The following is a 12,587-nucleotide window of genomic DNA, read 5'->3' on the forward strand; positions in this document are numbered from 1 at the left end:
TGCAGCTTATGTAGACTTTGCATGTTCTCATTGGGACAACGTGGGTTTTCTCCATGTGTTCTGGTTTCATTCCACAATCCAAAAACGTGCAGGATTATTGGTAAATTGGCTTCTGTAAATTGTCCCTAGTGTGTAGGATAGAACTAGTGCATGGGTGATTACTGGTCAGCGAGGGATCATTGAAGCGATAGCCAAAAATGCACACTAAAGCCTCTACTTCCTTAGGAGACTGAAGGACCATCTTGGTTTGGGAGCAGCTCTGCACAAGATGGCAAGAAATTGCAGAGAGTTGTAGATGTAGCCCAGTCCATCACACAGACCGGACTTCCCACCATTGACTCCATCTACACTTCAAGCTGTCTTGAAAAAGCAGCCAACATAATCGCACCCTAGTCATTCCTTCTTTCTCTGCACCTGTCCAGCAGAAGGTATAGAAGTTTGAGAGCAGCACCAGCAGACTCATGATACCATCTATTATCAGACTTCTTCAGGAATGACCCTTCCATTAGCTAAGGATCTGTCTGATTAATGTCTACCTCATTTAGATATTAGACTGAGGACCGTCTAAGTAACTTACGCGCTACAATCCTGAGAACTCTGTATCTTCCCTCTGCTCGACATATTGTACTTCATTGCACTGATTGTACCTAAGTATGGTATATCTGATCCTTGTGGATAGCATATGGACTGTGGGCCGAGGTGCTTTTTCGTGTCATTTTGTGACCCAAATCACGTATCTACCTGTATTTACAACATATTGTGTAAAAATACTATAGAAATCATTCCTGAAATTCATCAAGAACAAAACCTGCACATATTTTAAAAATATGAGAAAAACCTCCAATTTTCCAAGTAGTAATTGTCATTGAGTCGGATGGGAATTGACCAATCACGCGCTTTGTTTCAGGCTAGCTAGGCAGGGAGCCCACATCAAGTCGTGGGACCAGTGAAACATTGTGAAGCTACTGGAACTGGAAGGTAAGATCTAAAGTCAGAATTCATGAAAATTAACCTGCATGGACTTTTCAAATTCATTAAATTTCAACCTCTTTTAATGTGAGATATGAGATCGTGAGGCTGAAGTTGAGGACTTGAACTTTGTCGTTCCTGAACAAATTAAATGAAAAGTCACTAATGTCAGCTTGTTGAAGTCTAAGTAGAGTCTTCTTTAACATCTAATCGCGGAGCTGCCTGCGATCATTTGCGGAGAAGAAGTGCGCCGATCGCGGGGCCCATCATGACGGGGGTCCTGTCCCCCCCCCCATGTTTTGAGAGATGGGGGGACAATCCCCCCCCCCATGTTTTGTGAAAGATGTTGCAGCAAACCTGCCCGGGACTGACTTTAGCGCCCAGGTAGGTCAGCTCGCCTGCCCCACACTGCAAAGACGTGCAGGTTTGTAGATTAAGTGCTTCGGTAAATTGTGAATTGTCCCTAGTGTGTCGGATGGTGCTAGTGTACGGGGTGATTGCTGGTCGCCGCAGACACGGTGGGCCAAAAGACCTGCAGTTCCCAGGTTGCCTCCTATAGCGCCCATTTTTTATTTTTCATTGGTTGTAACAATCCTCAGGGCTGCTTTGGCGGAGGAGGACCGTGAGTAAGATGGCCAAAAATCATAGCGATATATGGTAGCGTTTTTTCTAAAATCAATATACAGCGCAGACAGGAAGTGGGCCAAATGAGACTTTTAGTTGTATAGATATTGCTGTCATGATCCAGTGGTGGCAAAGCGTGGCCTGTTTTGCTGTCATTACAGATTAAAAATTCCGAGGCAGTGTTCTTTTATCCAGTAAGCCAGAGCCAGAAGGGGATGCAATTCAAAAGATAATAAATTACGACAAAAGGAGACGGTGTGGCACCTGCACTGTGCTTTTACTTGGCTGTTTGGTTTAGTTTAGAGTTACAGTGCGGAAACAGGCCCTTCGGCCCACCGGGTCCACGCTGACCAGCGATCCCCGCACACTTACACTATCCTACACACAATAAGGACAATTTACAGTTTTTTTATCGAAGCCAATTAACCTACAAACTTCTTTGGAGTGTGAGAGGAAACTGGGGAAAACTCACACAGGTCACGGGGAGGTCTGTACAAACTCTGTACAGACAGCACTAGTAGTCAGGTTCAAACCCGGGTGTCTGGCGCTGTGAGGCAGCCACTCTACCAGCAGCGCCACAGAACATCACCCATTTTGGAACCACAGCCATAGATAAGCTGAGACATCGAGGTAGAAGAACTAAGTAGCAGGGAGACGAGGAAAGATAGAGAGAATGGGGAAATCACATAACGTGCAAAGAAAGATTACAAAAATGACTGGGTGGCATGATGGTGCAACAGTAGAGTTGGCACCTTACAGCGCCAGATGCATGGGTTCGATCCTGACTACTGGTGCTATCTGTAGAGAGTTCGCACGTGCTCCATATGACCACGTGGGTTTTCTCCGGGTGCTCTGGTATCCTCCCTCATTCCAAAGATGTACAGGTTTGTAGGTTAATAGGCTTTGGTGAAATTGTAAATTGTCCCTAGTATGTAGGATAGTGCGAGTGTACGGGGTGATCGCTGGTCGGCACAGACTCTGTCGGCCAAAGGGCCTGTTTCTGCATAGCTTCTCGAAAGTCTAAATGTCTAAAGTCCGGAGAAATGTAGGATAGAGCTAGTGGTATGGAGTGATTGCTGGTTGGCGTGGACTCGGTGGGCCGAAAGGCCTGTTTCCATTCTGTATCTCTAAAGACTGAAGGATGACTATAGTTTTTCGTTGTCCTGGAATAATGGGACGTGGCTTTGAATGCATGCCTTCCCAGAGATAGATTTCTGAACCTTGCCTTTCTGCCACGCTGGAGGAGCTGACAGCAGAGTCGTGGTCTTCCCCACAGGGAGAAGGGCAAGGTGAGGTAGCCCATCCATCCCCACACACCTCTCTGCGTGAGCCCTAATTGAGTAGACGAGACGTCTGCACTTCAGTACGTGGTCTCGAACAGAGAGCGTTGCCGATGCGACACATTAAAGGGTAATCAAGCTGACTGTGATCTTCAATCAAATGTAGTGTGGCGTCCAAAGACAGGCAGCTTCTGCCACATTTGAGCTCCACGGCAACAGATTGCCCGGGCTCAATTGGGACACACAGACACATCAAGTGTTTGGATGAAAACCCTTCAGTAGTTTATCAATGTGAGCTCAAGCCTGAGGTTTGATTTTCCTTGAAGTGCACTCAGATGATGCTTGTCTTGATCGTACATGAGGAGAAAGAAAAGAGCTTTCATTCTTTTATTTTGATTGAATTTGGATGGTCAGACCAAAAACAATGTCCCCACCATGGTCTTGATTAATAACATTGATCAAACAAAGTACGACAGGGGCGGCACAGTGGCACTGCAATAGAGTTGCTGCCTCACAGTGCCAGAGACCTGAGTTCAATCCTAACTACGGGTGCTGTCCGTACGGAGTATGTACGTTCTCCCTGTGACCACCTGAGTTTTCTCCGAATGCTCTGGTTTCCTCCCACATTCCAAAGACGTGTGGGTTTGTAGATTAATCGACTTTGATATAATTGTAAATTGTTCCTTGTGTGTAGGTTGGTGTTAGCGTATGAGGTGATCGCTGGTCAGAGTGGACGGTGGGCCAAAGGGCCTGTTTCTCTACAGATAACCTTCTCTCCTGGATGTTGTGTCCCACTTTGCAATGATCCCAGGAGAACATGTGTAGGTGACGTTTCAGGGCGAGACCAAGGGATTCACGGGCGTGACCAGGTCAAACCCGCCTGATGGGGAACGGTGGGGTTTGTGGAAGCAGGGGTGTTGACTTTCCATGGTCGCATCTGCAGGAACGTTTTTGCTCTTGCCATTCTCACAAAGGAACATTCTGAAATGACCGCTGGCTGCTCAGCAGGCTTCCACTGCTCCATATGCTTAGCATGCTATTAATACTGCATCTGGTTACTGTCTGAGTGACAGGGTTCCAAATAGGACACTGTAATGAGGTGCTCTGCTGACTTGAACAGTTGTCCAGTTCCTAAAATCATGCTGGTGGCGATGCAGCTGTAAAAGAGCCTCTGGATTTTAACCCTGACTCTGCCCATCGCTTACCAGATGATGGGAGTTAAATGGTACCATTTATGTAAGATTAGACACATAACTTTTATAACCTATGGGCAGCACGGTGGCACTGTGATAGTGTTGCTGCTTTACAGCGCCAGAGACCAGGGTTCGCTCCTATCTACAGCTGCTGATGTACGGAATTTGTACATTCTCCCGGCCTCCGGGTGGTCTCATTTGTTCCCACACTCCAAAGACGTACAGGTTTGTAGGTTAATTGGCTTTGGTAAAATATTGTAAATTGTCCGTAGTGTGTGGGATAGTGTACGGGGCCGAAAGGCTTGCTTCCACACTGTATCTCTAAACTAAACTCAAAAGATCATGGAAATCGATACAAAGGTTCAATGGATCTCTATTATCACAGGTACCGAGGTACACAGAATCTTTTTCTGTTCACAGTTCAGTAAATTATTACTATATATATAAGCACAGTCCCAGTTTAGATATTGTCCATTGCGACCATATGTAAGAATCGCCAGGTCGTGTCGCCATTTTCAAAGTCACAGCAGCAGCTAACCATGAAGCCCCATTGCAGCTGTCCGGATCCTCCAGCGAACCGTCGTCCCTCTCCTTGCCCGGCCACCATTCAATCTTTATTCCCCGAGGGTGCCTCCCGCAGCCGACCTTGAGGGAGCGGAATGTAACACCCCGGGTTCCATTCACTGGCCTTGTTGTGGCGTCTGCCCCCGTAGCAGACACCCTCCACCCTCGTCTCCAGTTCTCCCCTCTTTGGGAAAAGCAGGGGCCAGGCTCGGCGACTCGCGATCGGCAGGCTTGGGAACAGTCTGAGCTATTCACCCTTTCTTCACTCACGTAGACTCTGAGCATATGAATAAGATTCAGAAGCAAGAAGGGGTCACGGGGGACTGCATACACTGGAATCTCCAGCAAAAAACAAACTGCTTTCTTCCAGCAATTTCAGAAGCAAGAAACCTCACTGCCTATTTCCTCTTCTCCCAGGCTTGGATACATTAAGGTTAATTGGACCATCTTAGCCATTGCCTTCCTGACTTCAATCAAGCAGTGGAAATTTGTCCAGGGTTCGTCCTGGTCCCTTATGACCCATTACAGTGCTGCATGGTTCACTTATTCATTTTAAACACAGTCTGCTCTCAATATTAAACATCATAGCAGGAACCGGGCGGTTTTGGTGCTGGTTTCTGGAATCCCGTTTCACAGCAAGGAGCTATTTACCTGATTTATACAAAATAACTCTCTTCCGAATACTGTTCCCAGTGCCAATTATTCGTGAATCTGCACTGGGTCATTGGGGAAGGAAGGAATTCCCCTCTCATGTGGAACATTTTCAGATGCAAAAAAGCAGTTCATAAGTTCATAAATTATAGGGGCAGAATGAGGCCATGTGGCCCATCAAGTCTACTCCGCCATTCAATCATGGCTGCTATCGATAGGTAGATACTCTATTGTCACATGTACCATGAAGGCACAGTGAAAATTCATTGTTTTTGCGTACACAGTACACAAAAGAGTCGCCACAGGGTGACAACAAAGTTACAAAGTACCATTAAATATTGTTGGTCCATTCTTTGTCGTCTGTGGCAACAAATTCCACAGATTCACTCCCCTCTGACTAAAGAAATTGTTGTGGGCACGTAGTCAAGAGTCAAGAGTGTTTTATTGTCATATGTGCTAGACAGAACAATTCCATTCTTACTTGCAGCAGCGCAACAGAATGTAGTACTCTGTAAACAATATAATAAACAAAGAAAAGATTCTGTATGTATACGCACATACGCACATACATATGCATATAAAAAATCAAACAATAATAGTGGAAAAAGATAAAACCAATGCCCCCAAGTCAACGTAGTTCAGTACTTATTTGGAGGTTGTAGTGTTTAATAGCCAGATGGCTGTAGGGAAGAAGCTGCTCCTGAACCTGGAAGTTACAGTTTTCAGGCACTGCACAATTGTAGGCATTCATAGAGTAGATAGGGGTCAGAACCTTTTTCCCAGGGTGGACATGTACAACACTACAGGCCATAGCTATGAGGTGAGAGGGGGAAAGTTTAACGGAGATATGCGGGGCAAGTTTTTTACATGGAAGGTAGTGCTGACATGGAACATGCTGCCAGGGGTGGTGGTGGAGGCAGATATGGTTAGTGGTGTTTAAGAGTGTTTTAGATAGTCACATGGAAGTGCAAGGAATCGGCGGATCATGTACAAGCAGATGAGATCACGTTTGGCACAGACATTGTGGGCCGTTCCTGTGTTGTTACTGTTCTATGTCCTATGCTCTATGTTCTATCTTCATGCACAGTGGTTGACGTAGTTCCCTATACTTGTCTTGATGTATTTCATGCTGAACATCATCTGTTCTATGGGAGACAAAAGTGCTGGAGAAACTCAGAGGGTGAGGCAGCATCTATGGAGCGAAGGAAATAGGCAACTTTTCGGGCCGAAACCCTTCTTCAGTCTGACTGTTGCCTATTTCCTTCGCTCCATAGATGCTGCCTCACCCGCTGAGTTTCTCCAGCACTTTTGACTACCTTGGATTTTCCAGCATCAGCAGTTCCTTCTTAAACATCATCTGTTCTATATAAGCTTTTCAGTCAGCCTGCCAATGTTAAATGTTAAATGTTTGGGAGACCCATCAGTCTTCAAACAAACAAAAAATAAATTAGTGGGCACATTCATCAGGTTAAGCAGAATATGATAAGGAGGAAACAGGGCTTATGTTTTGGGCTCAAAGCACAAATTACTTCACTAACTTAACGGGTCAGGCAGCATCTCTGGAGGCCTGAAGATGGTTCCCGACCCAACACGACACCTATTCCTTTTTCCCAGAGATGCTGCCAGACCTGCTGTTACTTCAGCACTTTGTGTTTTGCTGAGGATTCCAGCATCTGTAGTTCCTAGTGTCTCCTCCCAATGTTTCAGGACGACGTGAGAAAATGTAAAGGTGTGGCAAGTTTCTGCATACAGAGTAAAGGGGGAGGGGAGGAGGGAACACCAAGAAAGGTTTATGTGCAGGTTGGAGGAGGAGAAATTACATGACAAAAGGGATGATGTAACTTGGTGACCATTATGGAGTGTATATCACTGTGACTTTACACGTGGGTGGCAGGAGCAGGTCCTGGAGAAGGGTAAACACAATCAGTTAATATTATCTGGATGAAGAAGAAAACAAATGCTGAAAATCTGTGAAAGTGAAATATGTGATTATAGCAACATTTAAAATACATCTGGACAGGTACATGCATGGGAAAGGTTTAGAGGGACTAGTGTAGATGGGGCATCTTGGTTGGCCTAGGCAAGTTGGGCTGAAGGGCATGTTTCTACGCTTTGACTAATAGCAGAAAAAACTCTAGAAGGCTGTAACGTTCCCAGTTCTTGCTCTGAAACCCTATGTATTTTACCATTTTAGACTTTAGACTATAATCTTTAGTGATACAGTGTGGAAACAGGCCTTTCAGCCCACTGAGTCCACGCCGACCAATGATCACCCTGCACACCAACACTACCCTACACACTGGGGACAAATTGCAATTTTACTGAAGCCAATTCTCCTGCTGCTCCCCCTCTGTGATTCCTCTTTGTACCCTTTCATATCTTGTTGCCCTCTCCCCTGACTCTGAAGAAGGGTCTCGCCCTGAAAAGTCACCCATTCCTTCTCTACAGAAATGCTGCCTGTACCGTTGAGTTGCTACAGCATTTTGTGTCAACCTACAAACCTGTCGTTGTAGGAATGTGGGAGGAAACAGAAGCACCTGGAGAAAACAAACTTGGTCACAGGGAGAACATACAAGCTCCGTACAGACAGCACATGGAGTTAGGATCGAACCCGGGTCTCTGGTGCCGTAAGGCAGCAACTCTGATGCTGTACCATTGCGCTGCCCCAAATTGCAATTGCAAATTTAAAATTTCAATCCAATTCTCCTTTGCAAGTTATTACTGAAACTGTTTGCTCCATTCCTTTTCTGGTCCATAACAGCAAGGAAACGCAATGATACATTTGGGGAGCCAACCATTGTGTATTTCAATCATCTTCTATCAACTGGTGCAATGTCTAGAGTTCTCTCGATTCCCCAACTCTAGGCAAAAGACTCTACATTTACCCAATCTATTTCTCTCATGAATTTATACGCCTCAATAAGATCACCCCTCATCCTCCTGTGCTTTAAGGAATAAAGTCCTAGTCTGCTCAACTTCTCCCTATAGCTCAGACCCTCGAGTCATGGCAACATCCTCGTAAATCTTCTCTGCACCAACACAGCTGGACAACAATGTTTGGGCTAAGAAGCAGGAGGGCTAGAGGCTGTTAAAATTGGTTTGCAACTTCGGCAGTAAGGAGATGTGGTTCAAGAGTTGTTATGACAATAGAATTTCTTTTTCACAGTCAGTAGTTTAGAATTCGATTTGGTAGCATTCAGGATAAAACATTTATTACAGGTTCGATGGAAGTAACTAATGAGGTGCAATTTATTTTAATGAAGGCAAATATTCCTTCTACTGAATGTACTATAGGAGTGAAGATGAGCGTTGATGGACAACTAGGAAAATAAATTATAGCTTATTACCTGAAATGGTACGCCATTTAGGATTTTCTTCCAATGGGTCTTTGATAATGCATATTACACTTTATATAAAATGAAGATTATAGCTTTGACATTTAAAACTAACTTGACTGATCATAAATGCTGGAAATATTCAACAGATCGGGGATCATTGATGGAGAGAGAAATAATGTTAATGATTTAGGTCAACGAACTTTCATTGATTCTCTGAAACAGACGCTGCTTGACCTGCAGAGTGTTTACACCATTTGCTGTTTTATCTCAGATTACCAGCAGCTGCAATATTTTGCTTTGGTTTAAGAGTACAGAATCATAGATTGTAAGATTATCGGGGGGGGAAATAAGAAATTAGTTTTAGGGATGTAGTGGTATAAATTACTGGATAAATTAGCCAGGGTAGGTGGTGGAATCAGATCCAATCAGTGCATGTTTACTCAGACACACGAAGAAGCAATGCATAGAAGGAAGTGGTCTTAATAAGAGCAAATGGGATTGATGTAGATGGGCAAAAAGGTTGGCATGGACATGGTGGGCTGAAGGGCCCATTTCTGTGCTGTACAATTCTGATTCATCTCTGGACAATGGAATAGAGGAGACTTGATTGAAACAAGAAGATCCTGGGAGAACTAAATACAATGGAGAAAACATAGTGACATAGCACGTGAATGGGCCCAACTCATCCATGCCAACCAAGATGCCCCTTCCAAGCTAGTCCCATTTGCCCTTGCCCCAAACACTAGTCCAGCAGCAGAGAGGACAGGCCTTCGTCAGAAGTGGATAGTTGAGAAAACAAGTTTGTTTTATGTTGGAGAGATGGTGAGGAAGTTGGGGCAAAAGGGTGGCATAAGGGCGCAGCAGCAGAGTTTCTGCCTTACAGCGCCGGAGATTTCAGGTTAGATCCTGACTATAGGGGCTCTCTGTATGGAATTTGTACATTCTCCCTGTGACAGCATGGATTTTCTCTAGGTGCTCCGGTTTCCTCCCACACCCCAAAGACGTACAGGTTTGTAGGTTAATTGGCTTCTGTAAATTGTCCCAAATGTGTAGGATAGACCTAGTGGATGGTCAGTGTGAACTTGGTTGGCCTAAGGGCCTGTTTCCATGCTGCATGTCTAAATTAAAACAAAAACTAATACTAAAAATTAAGATCAAGTAAATGGATAAATTAACTTTAAGATTGTTAATTGTTCCAAAGGTGGAGGATAGCGTTAGTGTACGGGGATCGCTGGTCAGCAAGGACTCGGTGTGCCAAAGGGCCTGTTTCCACGCTTTATCTCGAAAGTTTAAAGTAAAGTAAATCTGTGATCGGGTGAGGCCAGGGTTACTGTAGTGATAAACTGTTCATGGAATGAACTGGTTGATCGATTCATGAGGGAACATAGAGCGAAAAAAAACTAACCAAAGAACATTTAAAAGCTATGAAGGTCAGGTAGAGATACTCCTGAGAGTTGAAGCCAAACGAAGAACATTGGATATACTCAGCAGCTTAGCGAGAGTCATAAACTCATATAGCGAGGAAACGGGCCCTTTGGCCCAACTTGCTCACGCCGATCAAGATGCCACATCTCCACCAGTCCCACCTGCCCATGTTTGGCCCATATCTCTCTTAGTCTTTTCCATCCGTGTACCTGTCCAAATGTCTTTTAAATGTTGTTATAGTTTATTTTTCAACTACTTCATCTGGCAACTCGTTCCATACATCCACCTGTGTGGAAAACTGTGTGGAAAAAGTTGCCTCTCAGGTCCATATTAAGTCGTTCCACTCTGACAATACCCTGGGGAAAGATGCTTCCTTTTGTGGGAGAACCTAAAATTGGGGGTTACAGTTTGGAAACATAGTGTCAGCTATTTAAAGTTTTGACTGTCAGGAATCTTTGAGACTCTCTTTATAAAGAGTGGAAGTAAAATCTCTGGCTATTTTTAAGGCGGGGTTAGAGTAGATACTTTGTGAATGAGAAGATGAAAAGTTAATAACCATATAACCATATAACAATTACAGCACGGAAACAGGCCATCTCGGCCCTACAAGTCCATGCCGAACAAATTTTTTTTTTTCCCCTTAGTCCCACCTGCCTGCACTCATACCATAACCCTCCATTCCCTTCTCATCCATATGCCTATCCAATTTATTTTTAAATGATACCAATGAACCTGCCTCCACCACTTCCACTGGGAGCTCATTCCACACCGCCACCACTCTCTGCGTAAAGAAGTTCCCCCTCATATTACCCCTAAACTTCTGTCCCTTAATTCTGAAGTCATGTCCTCTTGTTTGAATCTTCCCTATTCTCAAAGGGAAAAGCTTGTCCACATCAACTCTGTCTATCCCTCTCATCATTTTAAAGACCTCTATCAGGTCCCCCCTTAACCTTCTGCGCTACAGAGAATAAAGACCTAACTTATTCAACCTATCTCTGTAACTTAGTTGTTGAAACCCAGGCAACATTCTAGTAAATCTCCTCTGTACTCTCTCTATTTTGTTGACATCCTTCCTATAATTGGGGGACCAAAATTGTACACCATACTCCAGATTTGGTCTCACCAATGCCTTGTACAATTTTAACATTACATCCCAGCTTCTATACTCAATGCTCTGATTTATAAAGGCTAGCATACCAAAAGCTTTCTTTACCACCCTATCTATATGAGATTCCACCTTCAAGGAACTATGCACGGTTTACCCAGATCCCTCTGTTCAACTGTATTCTTCAATTCCCTACCATTTACCATGTACGTCCTATTTTGATTTGTCCTGCCAAGGTGTAGCACCTCACATTTATCGGCATTAAACTCCATCTGCCATCTTTCAGCCCATTTTTCCAAATGGCCTAAATCACTCTGTAGACTTTGGAAATCCTCTTCATTATCCACAACACCCCATATCTTGGTATCATCTGCATACTTACTAATCCAATTTACCACACCTTCATCCAGATCATTGATGTACATGACAGACAACAAAGGACCCAACACAGATCCCTGAGGCACCCCACTAGTCACCTGCCTCCAACCCGATAAACAGCCATCCACCATTACCCTCTGGCTTCTCCCATTCAGCCACTGTTGAATCCATCTTGCTTTTCCTGCATTTATACCCAACAGTTGAACCTTCTTAACCAACCTTCCATGAGGAACCTTGTCAAAGGCCTTACTAAAGTCCATATAGACAACATCCACTGCTTTACCCTCGTCAATTTCCCTAGTAACCTCTTCAAAAAATTCAAGAAGATTAGCCAAACATGACCTTCCAGGCACAAATCCATGTTGACTGTTCCTAATCAGACCCTGTTTATCTAGATGTTATATATATTATCTCTAAGTATCTTTTCCATTAATTTGCCCACCACTGAAGTCAAACTAACAGGTCTATAATTGCTAGGTTTACTCTTAGAACACTTTTTAAACAATGGAACAACATGCGCAGTACGCCAATCCTCGGGGACTATTCCCGTTTCTAATGACATTTGAAATATTTCTGTCATAGCCCGGGCTATTTCTACACTAACTTCCCTCAATGTCCTAGGGAATATCCTGTCAGGACCTGGAGACTTATCCACTTTTATATTTTTCAAAAGTGTCAGTACTTCTTTTACTTTGAACCTCATAGTATCCATAGCTACTCTACTAGTTTCCCTTACCTCACATAATTCAATATCCTTCTCCTTGGTGAATATCGAAGAAAAAAAATTGTTCAATATCTCCCCCATCTCCTTTGGCTCTGCAGATAGCTGTCCACTCTGTCTCTCCAATGGACCAATTTTATCCCTCCTTATCCTTTTGCTATTAATATAGCTGTAGAAACCCTTTGGATTGACTTTCACCTTACTTGCCAAAGCAACCTCATATCTTCTTTTAGCTTTTCTAATTTCTTTCTTAAGATTCTTTTTACATTCCTTATACTCCTCAAGCACCTCATTTACTTCATGCTGCCTATAATTATTGTAGATCTCCCTCTTTTTCCG

At 43.9% G+C, this 12,587-nt stretch overlaps 1 protein-coding gene across 5 annotated transcripts in view; it reads left to right on the forward strand.

The window, feature by feature from the left end:
• Positions 1–12,587, forward strand: part of LOC129706391 (chemokine-like protein TAFA-2) — a 198,585-nt gene that overhangs the window by 72,177 nt on the left and 113,821 nt on the right. For 2 of the 5 annotated variants that reach the window (XM_055650674.1, XM_055650673.1), the window contains one exon: positions 908–978. The exons of the other annotated variants lie outside the window; for them this stretch is intronic. The gene's annotated coding sequence lies outside the window, so the exon portion shown is untranslated. The remainder of the gene's footprint in view (positions 1–907; positions 979–12,587) is intronic. 5 annotated transcript variants of the gene reach the window in all.

Source organism: Leucoraja erinacea, chromosome 19 (genome assembly GCF_028641065.1).
Source record: "Leucoraja erinacea ecotype New England chromosome 19, Leri_hhj_1, whole genome shotgun sequence".
Taxonomy (NCBI): Eukaryota; Metazoa; Chordata; class Chondrichthyes; order Rajiformes; family Rajidae; genus Leucoraja; species Leucoraja erinaceus.